General features: G+C 37.7%; 1 protein-coding gene and 1 long non-coding RNA gene across 2 annotated transcripts in view; one reads left to right on the top strand and one right to left on the bottom strand.

The window, feature by feature from the left end:
* LOC139761331 (uncharacterized) overlaps positions 1-6,947 on the bottom strand; it is a 63,822-nt gene extending 56,875 nt beyond the window's left edge. Inside the window, exon 1 of the mRNA XM_071685418.1 lies at positions 6,326-6,947. The gene's annotated coding sequence lies outside the window, so the exon portion shown is untranslated. The remainder of the gene's footprint in view (positions 1-6,325) is intronic.
* On the top strand, positions 160-6,328 carry LOC139761346 (uncharacterized). Its single transcript, XR_011715503.1, has 4 exons — positions 160-316; positions 677-803; positions 5,611-5,742; positions 6,174-6,328. It is a non-coding gene; the product is annotated as an uncharacterized lncRNA (long non-coding RNA).
* Positions 6,948-13,724: the final 6,777 nt, after the last annotated feature.

Genomic DNA, 13,724 nt, shown 5'->3' with positions numbered 1-13,724 from the left:
AAAAAAAAATATAATAATAATAATTATTATTATTATTATTATTATTATTATTATAATTGTAATAATTATTATTATCATTATTATCATAATCATAATATGGAAAAAAATGCCTGCGTAAAGAATTCTAAACATATGCTAGTAAGACGTGTAGTGAGACGATATCGCCACAGGGAAACAACGAATTTGTCTGGAAGGGGAGATATGTGTATATAGGCAGATAGATATATCATCACTTATGTTGTGGCTACCCTAACGAGCATAATTCTTCAGAAACATTTAGAAGCAGTCATTTAAGACGTCAAGTGAAAAAAAGATGGTAATCATGAATTTCGCTGGTGGACCCCAGACGACCTATGAGAAGCCTGAAACAGCAAAGTTTCTGATTGTGTACAGTAAATTGAATGAATTTATTGAAGGAAATCAGAGGGTAAAAATAAATGTGGACGAAATGGTGTGTAAAATGTTAATGATCGTAAGGGGATGGCTGAAGCAACAGAGATTCAAATAAAGAAAACTACTAAATGAGGAATTGATTATCAACAAATAAAAAATTGAAGATGGTTGACCAGAGATTTTCTATACTGCTGCGTGACGATCATCTAGTTTCGCTTTACAGCTACTGTACTGAAATAATTGGAGAATGAATCATTATCTCTCCTGCTCTTATGTTTTCCAGTTTGACCCGGTTGACAGAGGTGGGGTTGGTAACCAAGTGGACAAATGACGAGGTGAACAAGGTCGCCAAATACACATCTAGATCAAGTGAATCTGGACTCTCAGCCATCACTCTTCAACACCTTCAGGTACCGTTTGATCTCTCTCTCTCTCTCTCTCTCTCTCTCTCTCTCTCTCTCTCTCTCTCTCTCTCTCTCTCTCTCTCTCTCTCTCTTATTCTCTTAATTAGAAGATAATCTATAATGTATTCGAAATCTATCATAGTTCATCACTCTACTTATTAGTTCAACCCTCATACAGATGTCATACCAAAACCAAAGTGCGCAATTTGCGAGCCATATATAACTGAAGGAAAGGTTGGAATTAAAGGTAGTCCTGAGAAGAAAATTTTGATATTGAGGGATAATGGGGCTAGTCAGAGTTTAATTCTGAAAGATGTGTTAGAGTGGACAAAGGAGTCTTACTCTGGGGAAGAAATAAATGTAAAAGGGTTATGGTTAGGCAAGCCTATCCCACTGCATTACATAAATTTTGAGAGTGGATTTGTGAATGGCTGTGTAAAGGTTGGGATATGTGAGGAATTTCCTAAACCTGGAGTACACATGTTATTGGGGAATGATTTGACTGACAAAATTAGTCCCAGAGCCTATTATGAACAGTAATCCATTTGATGTTGATACTATTTGCAAAGGTGAACCACATGACAGATAAAACTGTAAGAAATTGATTTATAGTAATGCAGTATAGTGAAACTGTTTATCCAGCTTGTGTTAATGACTAGGTCAGTGTTAGAGAGAGAAGTTGATTATGATTTAGGTGAATTATTTAATGAAGAGTATGTAACTAGAATTAATACAATAGAAATTAGAAATGAGAAGAGCACTGTGGATTTAAAAATTGATGTATTTCCAGATTTTGTCATGGACAAGGAAGAGTTGACAAAGTTACAAAAGGGTGTTGAGAGTTTGAAAGAATGTTGGAGTGAAGCTGCTAGAAATGGGAATGAGAGTGATGTGTCAGTTGGATTTTATGTACAAAATGGTGTGTTAATGAGAAAATGAAAGCCTGCTTATGTTCCAGCATCTGATCACTGGGAGGTCAAAAAGCAAATTGTAGTTTCAAAGAATTATAGGGTGCATGTAATTGCTCTGTCTCATAGTTCTTGTTTGTCTGGACATTTGGGAGTTAGGAAGACAAATGATAAAATATCAACTCATTTTCTTGGCCAAATATAGAGAAAGATGTGTCCCAGTATTGTAAGACTTGTGAATTATGTCAGAGAGTAGGTAAACCCAACCAGACAATACAGCCAGCACCATTGCAGCCAATTCCTGCTTTTTCTAAACCTTTTAGCAAAATTGTAATTGAATGTGTACGTCCTCTAACTAAACTATGTAAAGAAAATCAGTATTTATTATCAGTAATGTGTGTATCTACCAGATTTCCAGAAGCATTACATAGCACTTTACATAGCACTGCCATTACATAGCACCCATTCTAAAAATATTGTAATAGAGTTAGTGAAATATTTCTCCTGGGTGGTTATGCCTGAAATTATAGTTAAACTAGGGAAGTAATTCCACTTCAGGAATGTTTAAGAAACTATTAAAGGGGTTACATGTAACACATAAGATGTCAAGTGCTTATCACCCAGAGCCAAGGAGTTGTGGAGAGATTCCATCAGACTTTGAAAAGTACTTTGAGATTGTATTGTGAGGAATTGTCAGTAGACTGGGATGAGGGTCTGCCTTTAGCATTGTTTGTCATTAGAGATCAGTACATGAGTCTACAGGTTTTAGTCCATTTGAGTTAGTGTATGGACATAAAATATGAGGTCCATTGAGTATGTTGAAAGAGAAATTGTTAGGGAAGAGTGATTCTCCTGGATAGTTGAAGTATGTATCAGATTTTAAAAACAGATTGTGTAGAGCTAGGGAGATTGCAGCAGAAAATTTGAAAGGGTGTCAAGAAGACATGAATATAGAAGGCGAGAGTTCAAAGCAGGTGATTGAGAGTTGGTATTATTGCCTCAGACAGGAAATCCTCTGAGAGCAAGGTTTAATGGTCCCTGGGTTATTGAGAGGAGAGTGGATGATTTGAACTACACTGTGAATACTCCAGAAAGATGCAAGCCAAGCCAATTGTGTCACGTAAACATGATGTAACCTTATCGTGATAGAAATTCTGCAAAGGATGATGAGGTTACAAATGTGCATTGTGCATGTGTTATGTCTGATGATCCAAAGGATGTGGATGGATGTGAAAGTGTAAAGATGGAGAGATGTGAAGACAAATTGATAAAAAATTCAGATGTGTTTGATAATTTGAAAAAGAAGCTTGATCATTTAGAAACTGAGAGAAGTGATGAGATCATACAAATAATGAATGAGTTTAGGTGTTTGTTTTCTGATGTTCCTAGGAGAACTGATGTATTACTGCATGACATAGAAATTGACAATGTAACACCTATCAAGCAGCACCCTTATAGAGTGAATCCTAAAACAAGAAATAAGGAGAAAAGAAGTTCAGTATATGCTTGACAATGATCTGTTCGAAAAAAGTAATAGTCCTTGGAGTCCACTTTTGCATGTTAATAACTAAACCTGATGGTATTACCTACAGATTTTGTACCGATTTCAGAAAGGTAAATAAAATAACTAAAGCTGACTCGTATCCTATTCCAAGAGTATATGTGTGTATTGATCAGATAGGAGAGGCTAAGTTTGTAGCTAGATTAGACTTATTGAAAGGTATTGGAAAATACTCTTTGACTGTAAGAGCATACATGGATGGTTTGTATCAGTATAAAGTGATGTCCATTGGTATGAAAAATTGGTAGTACTTTCCAAAGATTAGTAAATCAAGTACTGTGTGATGTTAAAGATTATTCTGTACATATAGATGATATAGTACTGTACTCAAAAACTTGGGAAGAACATTTGTATTTAGTGAGGGAAGTGTTTAATAGGTTGGACAATGCAAATTTGTTGGTAAACCTTGTAAAGTGTGAATTTGCTAGAGCAATTGCAGAATATGTAGATAAAGTTGTTGGTCAGGGATGTGTAAAACCAATCACTGCTAAGATAGAAAGTATTGTAAAATTTTCAGCACCTACAAATAAGAAAGAATTATTGAGATTTCTGGGTATGGCTGGATATTACTGTAGGTTTTGTAAGAATTTTTCAATCATTGCTTTACCATTAAACAACTTATTGTTAAAGAAAGTCAAATTTTTATGGAGTGATCAATGTGATGAGGCCTTTAAGAAATTGAAACAGATACTTGTATGTACACCCATACTTTCTACTCTAAAAACCAATCACTGCTAAGATAGAAAGTATTGTAAAATTTCCAGCACCTACAAATAAGAAAGAATTATTGAGATTTCTGGGTATGGCTGGATATTACTGTAGGTTTTGTAAGAATTTTTCAATCATTGCTTTACCATTAAGCAACTTATTGTCAAGGAAAGTCAAATTTTTATGGAGTGATCAATGTGATGAGGCCTTTAAGAAATTGAAACAGATACTTGTATGTACACCCATACTTTCTACTCCAAAATATGATAGACCATTTAATTTGTATATAGATGCAAGTGATTTTGGGTTGGTGGAGTCCTAATGCAGGAAAAAGATGATTTTCCAATTTGTTAATTTTCAGTTTCTTTCCCATCAGAAAAATTACAGTAATGTTGAAAAGGAAACATTAGCCTTGATGTTAAGTTTGAATCATTTTGATGGATATTTGAGAGGAGTTGGTAGGCTGATCCAAGTGTTTACGGATCACAATCCCTATGTATTTTTGCATAAGATGAAAAATGTAAACCAACGTTTAACAAGGTGGAGTCTTTTGTTACAAGATTACAATTTGATTATTAAGCATATAAGAGGAAAGGATAATGTTTCTTTGAGAAATTGTATAGAAACTGGAAGATGGCCAAGGTCAAGCATCTCTCACAGGAATGGCCACAAGAGGAAGGATGTGATACTAAGCAGTTGGTAAATGTATAATGTAATCTGTACACATCTTAGTCATTTCAAACCCTTATGTTATATCATTAAGGCCAGTAAATTTGCCAGTGATGTTAAGTAAAGTAATATTGAGAGAGATCTGTGTATCAAGATAAGTTGTATTATGAGAGAGCTATGTATATTTTGCTATTATAAATATATTTCTATAGATTTTTATCTGTTTGATATTTGACCAACTTGAGAAGAAGGGAAAGAGTAGGTACAATTACAGCTGTCAGATGTTAGCCAGATTGTATGGGAATCCGTGTCTAGCCAAAATCTCTCTATGAGCAGAAGCCGTTATTTCAATTATCTCTTTTAATGGGCCAATGGGCTGATCATACACCCTTTAATGTGTAAGGGGTGGAAGCAGAACATAACAATATATATATATATATATATATATATATATATATATATATATATATATATATATATATATATATATGATTTTTTTTCTCATACATACATATTCGCCATTTCCTGCGTTAGCGAGATAGCGTCAAAAATAGAGGACTGAGCCTAAGAGGAAGTAAAAACTAGAGGGGAGGATTTTTACAACACTCAGGGAATACGTGGGAGGTATTCTTTCTCCCATATCCCCGGGATAATAAATGGTGTATATATACATATATACATACATACACACACACATATATATATATATATATATATATATATATATATATATATATATATATATATATATATATATATATACCATTTGTGTGTAAGCTGGAAAGCACTCGGCCAACAGTCAAGTGGTTAGCGTTCCCAGCTACCATGGAAATAGTGCAGGGTTCGAATCTTTACTATTGGAAGGCACTATGTGATTTATGAAAAGTTGGTATTCATATGAACTATATTTGTACATGTTTTGTTAGTTGTTGCAACATGCACATTCTCTACAAATTTGTATTTTCAGGGTGCATTCTTCGTAATGATGTTGGGTTTTGCTTTGTCATCTGTAGTTTTCATAACGGAAATCATGATCTATCGAAAGTTGCAAACGCTCAACACAGCATACATAGAAGCAAGCAATGGCACTTTTTGTATGGTAAGTGGCAACACCTATTTAATATTATGAGCATCGACTATTTCTAGATTTGATTTAGACTTTTAAGTCAAACAAAAAATATTTTCTCAAAGTAATATTGTTCATATATTGATGAAGAGATAATTCTGTCCTGATTCTGTATCATTATCATGAAAAGTTTATCAGATCTACAGAAGTCCGCACACGGTACGTATAATTTTATCCTTATTGACTTCTCCTCCCTATGAAATATGGACTAGTCTATCAAATCAACTATTATATATAATTCACAAACGTATTGTATAAACTTAGGTTAATGCATAATTAACATGAATACCATTGCTCATCAAATTCAACTTGTTACTATGGATACAGCAATATGACAAGCTTCGCCATGGTATAGCAATACTACAAGCCTACCCCGTGCGTTTTAAGACTGGCAACTGTTTCAGGTTGTGACTCCCGTCGACGACCATCCCGCAAAGTTAAGCCAAACTCCTGGAGAACCCCAGTTTATCAAGAAACTTCCAGGCATCATATCCCAACCATCCTCACTCCCTGCAACCCATAGGAAGACATGAAAATGTTGAAGTGTCACACTTACCCACATTTATGCACAAGTTGAACATTCAAATGTCCTCTTGCGTGTAGCAGACGAGATGGATTCCTTCTAAATCTCTATATATTATTATCAATCTCTTTATATCCTAGGTTTAATGTCAAGCTTAGGGTAGGAACCTCTAATATCTTACTTGGGACATCAATTGGGACGACGCATTATGTAAGCAGAACAAGAAAATGATACACCGACCAAATGTTCTTCACATGAGCTATTATCAATAATAATGTCATGTTCATAATTTTGTCTAATTCCACTACAGTCTAATAGCACCTTATCACGTCACTCTTAACAGCAGGAGTCGTAATGTTCCTCTTCTACACTGCTTTTACATCAAAATGAACAACTCTCCCAGCTGCCTTCCTTTTACGGAATGATCCCAGGGAATGACCACAATCTTCATCCAGTTTGCTGTTACTGAACTGACGTCTGCGCTCATTGTTGCCGTTCTTCTGGTTAAGCTGAGACAAGTGTACTGCAGTCTTTTAAGAAATCCGCTTATTTATATGAAATTTTAGCTTCATGTTAGTTAATCACCAGCTGAAAATTGTTTTACTTCAGGTCAGATCTGACAGAGATGTTAGCCTTGCTATTATCAAGACTCCCAACCTTCGACTATGTTGAAGTTCGAGATGAGAAGTGTAGTCAGGCTCGCATCATTCTTATTGTGGCCTGTAGCACTAGCAAGTTTAGTACAAGAACAACGTTCCAATTAAAGTCTATCAGCTTCATATTCATACTAAAAAACGTAGCCACAGGATCTCTGGCCATGTAAATATGTTGGATATCAAGATGTTTGAGGTAGTCGTTTTCTTTCCACATTAGCTAGTTTTAAGGGACAACCTGTGGACCAGAGTGACCATACTTGTGTATGTGTGTAGGTTTCTTGAGTGACCAACAACGCCGAGTGAGGCAAAATAATTATTACCCTTCTACATTTCCAAGTGCAAATGTTGTACCCCTAATTAAGCAGGTTACTGAATTAGATTGATTCTGCGGGAGTGTTAGTCACTGTGCTGAATATTTGGCTTCTGCTGGGAACATAGATTTGCTGCTTGTATGAAGAATCCATGTGGTGACATGTCAATGATTATTGTCTTTGTGAATTACATTCACATAGTATATCTCTGGTTGTAGGTGATCATATAGTACGTATTTTGCTTTCTGCATTAGCTAAGTATTAATGTTGGCACATACGAAGATTTCTCACGCATTATCAATCCCAAATTGCTATGAATGTACGTTAATTATTTATCCTGGATATCGGAATGAAAGTGTTTATGATATACTAGAACGTAGCAAAATATGAATCACCATGGTTAAGATTCACAATGCCTTACGTAGGTTCTCATGACTAATCATTTGTCATCATCACGCAATGATTTAGTCTCACTTGTATCATAGTATATTAGACAAAGCCCATTTTTCAGTCGGGCTTAGTTTTAGTGCTGATTTATATGGTGCTTTATGATCTCCGGACACTAATTGTGGTCAGACTAAGAAGTCATGGAACGAGAGATCATATGGGGTCAGGAAAGACTCTATATACTGTGTATTATCCGGCACATTAGGAACTAAGCGATTTTCCCTCGGCTACTTTGCAGTTGATTTACCTTCTTAAAGGAATAGGCCTTTAGGTTAAAAAAAAAAAAATCACTAAGATCATTTCCAAGATTTTTACGAATTTCTATGCTTGTATGTCTCAGTCTGCTCCGAGAAGAATGAGGTAAATCAGATGATAAAATTTTTAGGGAATATTGATGTCTATCCTCAGCTGATGGCATGACATTGGCTAAGTGTGACGAGTAGCCTCTTAGCTTATTCCTTTTGATGGAATGGTTGGGATGTCAAACTGCATAGCTATGAATATCGACTGATACTCTGTTCGTTGAAAAACGGAATTTTGAGTTTTTGATATTCAGAGGTGCTTTTGTAACATTTCGTTGTCCAGTCTCAGCACCACTGTTAGTCATGTTTATTCAATATATGATACATCTTTATTATTCTAAATCATGAAAATTTCTGAATATTTAGTTTTACCTCTGAGGGGTGTGTTATGTCTTTAAAACCTTGTGGATAATATCATATTTATACATCACAGCTCATTAACTAAATACTATCCTTTCTTGAAATATAGCTTACTATGAATAGCTCTGTAACTGATTCTCTTGGATAGAAAGTAAGCAATTAGATTCATATGTAAAATCGCTTGTCAAGCATTTCCAAATGTCAATAGAAAGATGAAAGACACCAGTTTCAAATTTGGCACCGTCAGCTGACGTCAGTTTGGTACAGGGCATAACCTTATGTTGCGATTCATAGAGATCCAGTTGTTCAAGGTTTTGTTGATCTACTTTTGCTGTTTTAATTTGAAAGTTCCCTTTTTTTTATTAGGAAGTTGTTTTCTTGTATTTTCTGATGTATTTTTCAGCAGTATTTTATCAAGAAATCAATTACAATGAGCTTGGCATCAGCAGACTCTTCTCTTGAACACAGATTCGGTTAACGGAGAATATGCCTCGGCATCCTACCCGCCCATTAAGTCGTTTGTATAAATGTTATGTGTACATTCTCACCTCTGTACGGCAGAGTGACGTGATGTGAAGGTGGTATGAGACAAGATAAGTCATCTTTCTACACTTGTCTGGAACAGGATTCCTACTGGCGATGTGCTGTTAATAGTGACTGCCTCGCTTATCATGTTTTATAGCCCAAGAATATATATATATATATATATATATATATATATATATATATATATATATATATATATGCGTTTATGTATATACATAGGTACGTGGGTGGCTTGGGCCATTCCTCGTTTCCTTGCGCTACCTCGCTAACGCGTGAGACGGCGGTTAAGTGTAATAGAGAGAGACTTAGTAGTCTTAGAGACTTAGTAGTCTATTTAGTCAAAACCTCCCTTAATAACTACCTAGGATTTCATTTGATTTTTTAGAAAAAGATTCTCTTTAATGATTTTTGAGGTCTGTTGTTCTCGTCTCATGTTCCAGATTACGGAAAAGGATACTCTGTTTATGGCACAAATGTTGACTTAAAATGGACGTTTGATGGGTGTGTGTTTTCAGTCCAGTTGCCAGAGGCTTAGCTTGTAAGAACGGAAGGCTCAGCATCTGATTCCAGACGTTCAAATAAAATTGAAAGCTATCTAATAATCTATTTTTGACCTAATCGTTGTCTTATGTGGTGATGCGTACCATGATGTTGGAAGAAGTTTGAATGTTTGATAGTTCCACATGTTTGGACGTATTTGTACTGTAAGTATGTTTTAAAAAATCTCAGTGGAACACCCTTATTCTTTTTCATCATAGATGTCTTTCGTATTACGTAGCAAGGTTCTCAATGAACGTTACATTTGATATTCCTTGCAGTCTTACGTGGTAGATATATTTTGTCAATATCATTATAATACGTCCCAACTTGGTAGTGTTAAACTAAGCCATATGTCAAACGAAAATCTGACAAATTTGAACCCCATTCAAAGATGGCCTGGTTGTGATTATATATCGTAGATGCTGTAGATGCGCTTCTAAAGAAATCAGAGTATACCAACCTAAAGTCAAGGACTAAGGCTACTGCATATCTCTGAATAAGTTTTCCTGGCTGATGGTATTTTTGGATCTCTGGAGCGAAGTTAGATCCTCTTTGTGCAGTTAGATCCTCTTTGTGCTCTTAGTGGCTTGAACCAGGATATATGAAACATCTTCAGCATTAGAGCGAGGAAGAGACAATACATCTATAGCTTTGTTAGATCTTGGAAAAGATCAATTCCTACAGGATCATTGCAAACAACCTTTATCCGGATATTAATTATAGATCACGCCATCGTTTGTAATGACCAAATAATTTTGCATTTTCAGCGATAGGCTCCTTTTCAGTTCGCAACCACTCAAGAACTGAAAATACTGATATATATCCTTCCCCATGGTTGTTTAATTTGTTTATGGATGGGGTTGTTAGGGAGGTGAATGCAAGAGTTTTGGAAAGAGGGGCAAGTATGAAGTCTGTTGGGGATGAGAGAGCCTGGGAAGTGAGTCAGTTGTTCGCTGATGATACAGCGCTGGTGGCTGATTCATGTGAGAAACTGCAGAAGCTGGTGACTGAGTTTGGTAAAGTGTGTGAAAGAAGAAAGTTAAGAGTAAATGTGAATAAGAGCAAGGTTATTAGGTACAGTAGGGTTGAGGGTCAAGTCAATTGGGAGGTGAGTTTGAATTGAGAAAAACTGGAGGAAGTGAAGTGTTTTAGATATCTGGGAGTGGATCTGGCAGCGGATGGAACCATGGAAGCGGAAGTGGATCATAGGGTGGGGGAGGGGGCGAAAATTCTGGGAGCCTTGAAGAATGTGTGGAAGTCGAGAACATTATCTCGGAAAGCAAAAATGGGTATGTTTGAAGGAATAGTGGTTCCAACAATGTTGTATGGTTGTGCGAGGCGTGGGCTATGGATAGAGTTGTGCGCAGGAGGATGGATGTGCTGGAAATGAGATGTTTGAGGACAATGTGTGGTGTGAGGTGGTTTGATCGAGTAAGTAACGTAAGGGTGAGAGAGATGTGTGGAAATAAAAAGAGCGTGGTTGAGAGAGAGCAGAAGAGGGTGTTTTGAAATGGTTTGGGCACATGGAGAGAATGAGTGAGGAAAGATTGACCAAGAGGATATATGTGTCGGAGGTGGAGGGAACGAGGAGAAGAGGGAGACCAAATTGGAGGTGGAAAGATGGAGTGAAAAAGATTTTGTGTGATCGGGGCCTGAACATGCAGGAGGGTGAAAGGAGGGCAAGGAATAGAGTGAATTGGAGCGATGTGGTATACCGGGGTTGACGTGCTGTCAGTGGATTGAATCAGGGCATGTGAAGCGTCTGGGTAAACCATGGAAAGCTGTGTAGGTATGTATATTTGCGTGTGTGGACGTGTATGCATATACATGTGTATGGGGGTGGGTTGGGCCATTTCTTTCGTCTGTTTCCTTGCGCTACCTCGCAAACGCGGGAGACAGCGACGTCGAAATTATCTTCTAATTTAATTTTTCACTGAGACTGATATACAACAGTAACGAAAAATGATTTCAGTTTGTATTATAATGTGTGACTCCCTAAAAACTCTCAAATTATATGTAAGATAGGTTTTGGTCTCAGTGAGGAGATCTGTTCTAGTTGCAAGAATCGTCACTATCTTGCTCACTGCAATCTCTGCAGTGAGCAATATCGTCGTATCAGCGCTTTCTGCTCAGAATATCTTCACTTGCACGGGCTGGCAGGGAACGGGTATAGCCTATTAATTGCATCACAGCTAATGCTATAAAGTGTTTTACCACTGTCACGCATTTCAGACGTTCTGGCTACTCTTCAGCGTGACGACCCAGAACTGCAGGTTCTTAAGTCCATCAAGTATCACACTGGATTTCCAGTGTGCGAAACCTTCCCTCATAACACTCGTCACTTGGAAGAATGTCTAAACTAAATTGTTAAGGAATACCCTGCGTCTTACATACATAAACAACTACTGGTTCCTTTAACTGATTGTTAAAGTCTAGGTCGTAACATCCCAGCTTCCAAACAAGTGGTAGCGGTTCCAATCCTGCTTGAGGAAATTATTGTATTTTTTTTTTTAAATGCACGTTCAATGCAGCATTTTCGTTGCTCATATACCTCTACGTGTGACAGCTGGTTCGGCTGCGGTGAGCCAGACGGGGAGTGACCGATGGAGACCCCCGTTGCTCATGCGCATACTGGTGATCAGAGGGAAGACTGCGAGATTCAAGGTGTCTAAGGATGTGGGAGCTGAGGAGGGATTCAAAGACTATGGAAATGGTAGATGTCAAAGCAATAGGACGATAGCTAAAGGAGTCAGAACAGTCAACCTTCTTAGGGATGGGATGTATCAATGCATGCTTCCAAGGAGATTAAAAAGTTTTGGTTTTCAAAAAGAATTGGATCAGACGAGCAAACACAGGTGCAAGTTCAGAGGCACACTCTTTCAGTATGCGGGGATGGATGCCATCAGGACCATAAGCCTTGCTTGTGTCCAGAGAGTGAAACTTACGAGGATGGGCATAGGATTAGTAAGCGGAACATCAGGGGATGAAGGAATGTTAGAGTAATCCAGGGTGGAGTCAGAGGAGAAACGGGAACCAAAGAGAGTTGCTTTGTCTACAGCAGAGACAGCTATAGTACCGTCAGAATGGAAAAGTGAAGGATAAGTAGAGCAACTGAAGTTGTTACCGAGGCCCAAAGCTAGATCAGAGAGACCTATCAGTGGATGACAAAGAGAGGTTTTCGCACTTCCTTTGAATAAAGGAACGCATTGACCCACGGATATCGTGCTTGCAATGATTATGGGCAGTGATAAAGCTGAACTGGAGTCATAGAAAGGGAAGTTTTCCCAGCCTGATATGTCTAACCCCTTGCCTGAATGGCCTCAGAACAGGAACGGTTGAGTGATGGATTGGAGGAAGAGGTCGTCTTGGAGGGAGAGGGGATATATGCTTCCATTCTCGCAAGAATAACCTCTGCTATGCGTTTGGCGGAGACGGAAGCATCACTAGATAAGAAACAGTCATTCACCCAAGGAAAGTCAGACGTTACAAAAGAATTTACGCTAAGAAGGGACTGCTGGATGGTGGGGAGTTGCTGTTAAAATAGAGACTTTTTTGAGAGTGTGATCAGATGAACTAACTGGGGCGACATTGTATAGTTCTAGGGGGATGTAATAAAGGTGAAAAATGATGCAGAATGTCAGGAAAAAGGTCACAGCGGTCAGGAATATGGGTAGGGTGGAAGATAACTTTCTCTAAATCATTGAGAATGGAGAACGTGAAGGTTTCAATCCATCCACCATTCGTATGGGAGAAATGCAGTCATTCCCTATGGTGAACGGTGAAATCCCAGAAGAAGAGGATCTCGGCTTGCGGATGAGAGGATGCCACTGTCTCATGGCAGGAGTTTAGGTAGTCGAAGTAAGACGTAAAATTTGTAGAATTAGGAGAGCAGTAGGCGAAACAGAAAAAAGTGTGGTAGTAGGGAAACAAACCTTGAGCCACATAACATCCAAGTTTGGGGACTCAAGGTCCTTAAGGTGTGCAACAGGTGTGTTCGGTTTTGGAATAAGCACAAACACCACCTTTGAACCGGAATCGTAAGTGGATATTAGAATTGGATATGAAAAAGGGACTAGTGAAAACATCATTAGACAACTGTGTCTCAAAGAGAAGTACGATATTTGGAGAGGTGCTAGACAGAGGTTGTTCAACAGAGGAGAGGTTCCTTGAGAGACCACAAATGTTGGTTTAGTGAATAGAAAAAGAGGCAGGTCTCGCAGAGAAGTTGTGGCAGGGACCGGTACTACTCCCTCTCACTGGCAGTAGAGTC

This window comes from Panulirus ornatus, chromosome 3 (assembly GCF_036320965.1).
Source record: "Panulirus ornatus isolate Po-2019 chromosome 3, ASM3632096v1, whole genome shotgun sequence".
Taxonomy (NCBI): domain Eukaryota; kingdom Metazoa; phylum Arthropoda; class Malacostraca; order Decapoda; family Palinuridae; genus Panulirus; species Panulirus ornatus.
This window is presented reverse-complemented; position numbering and strand designations above follow the sequence as displayed.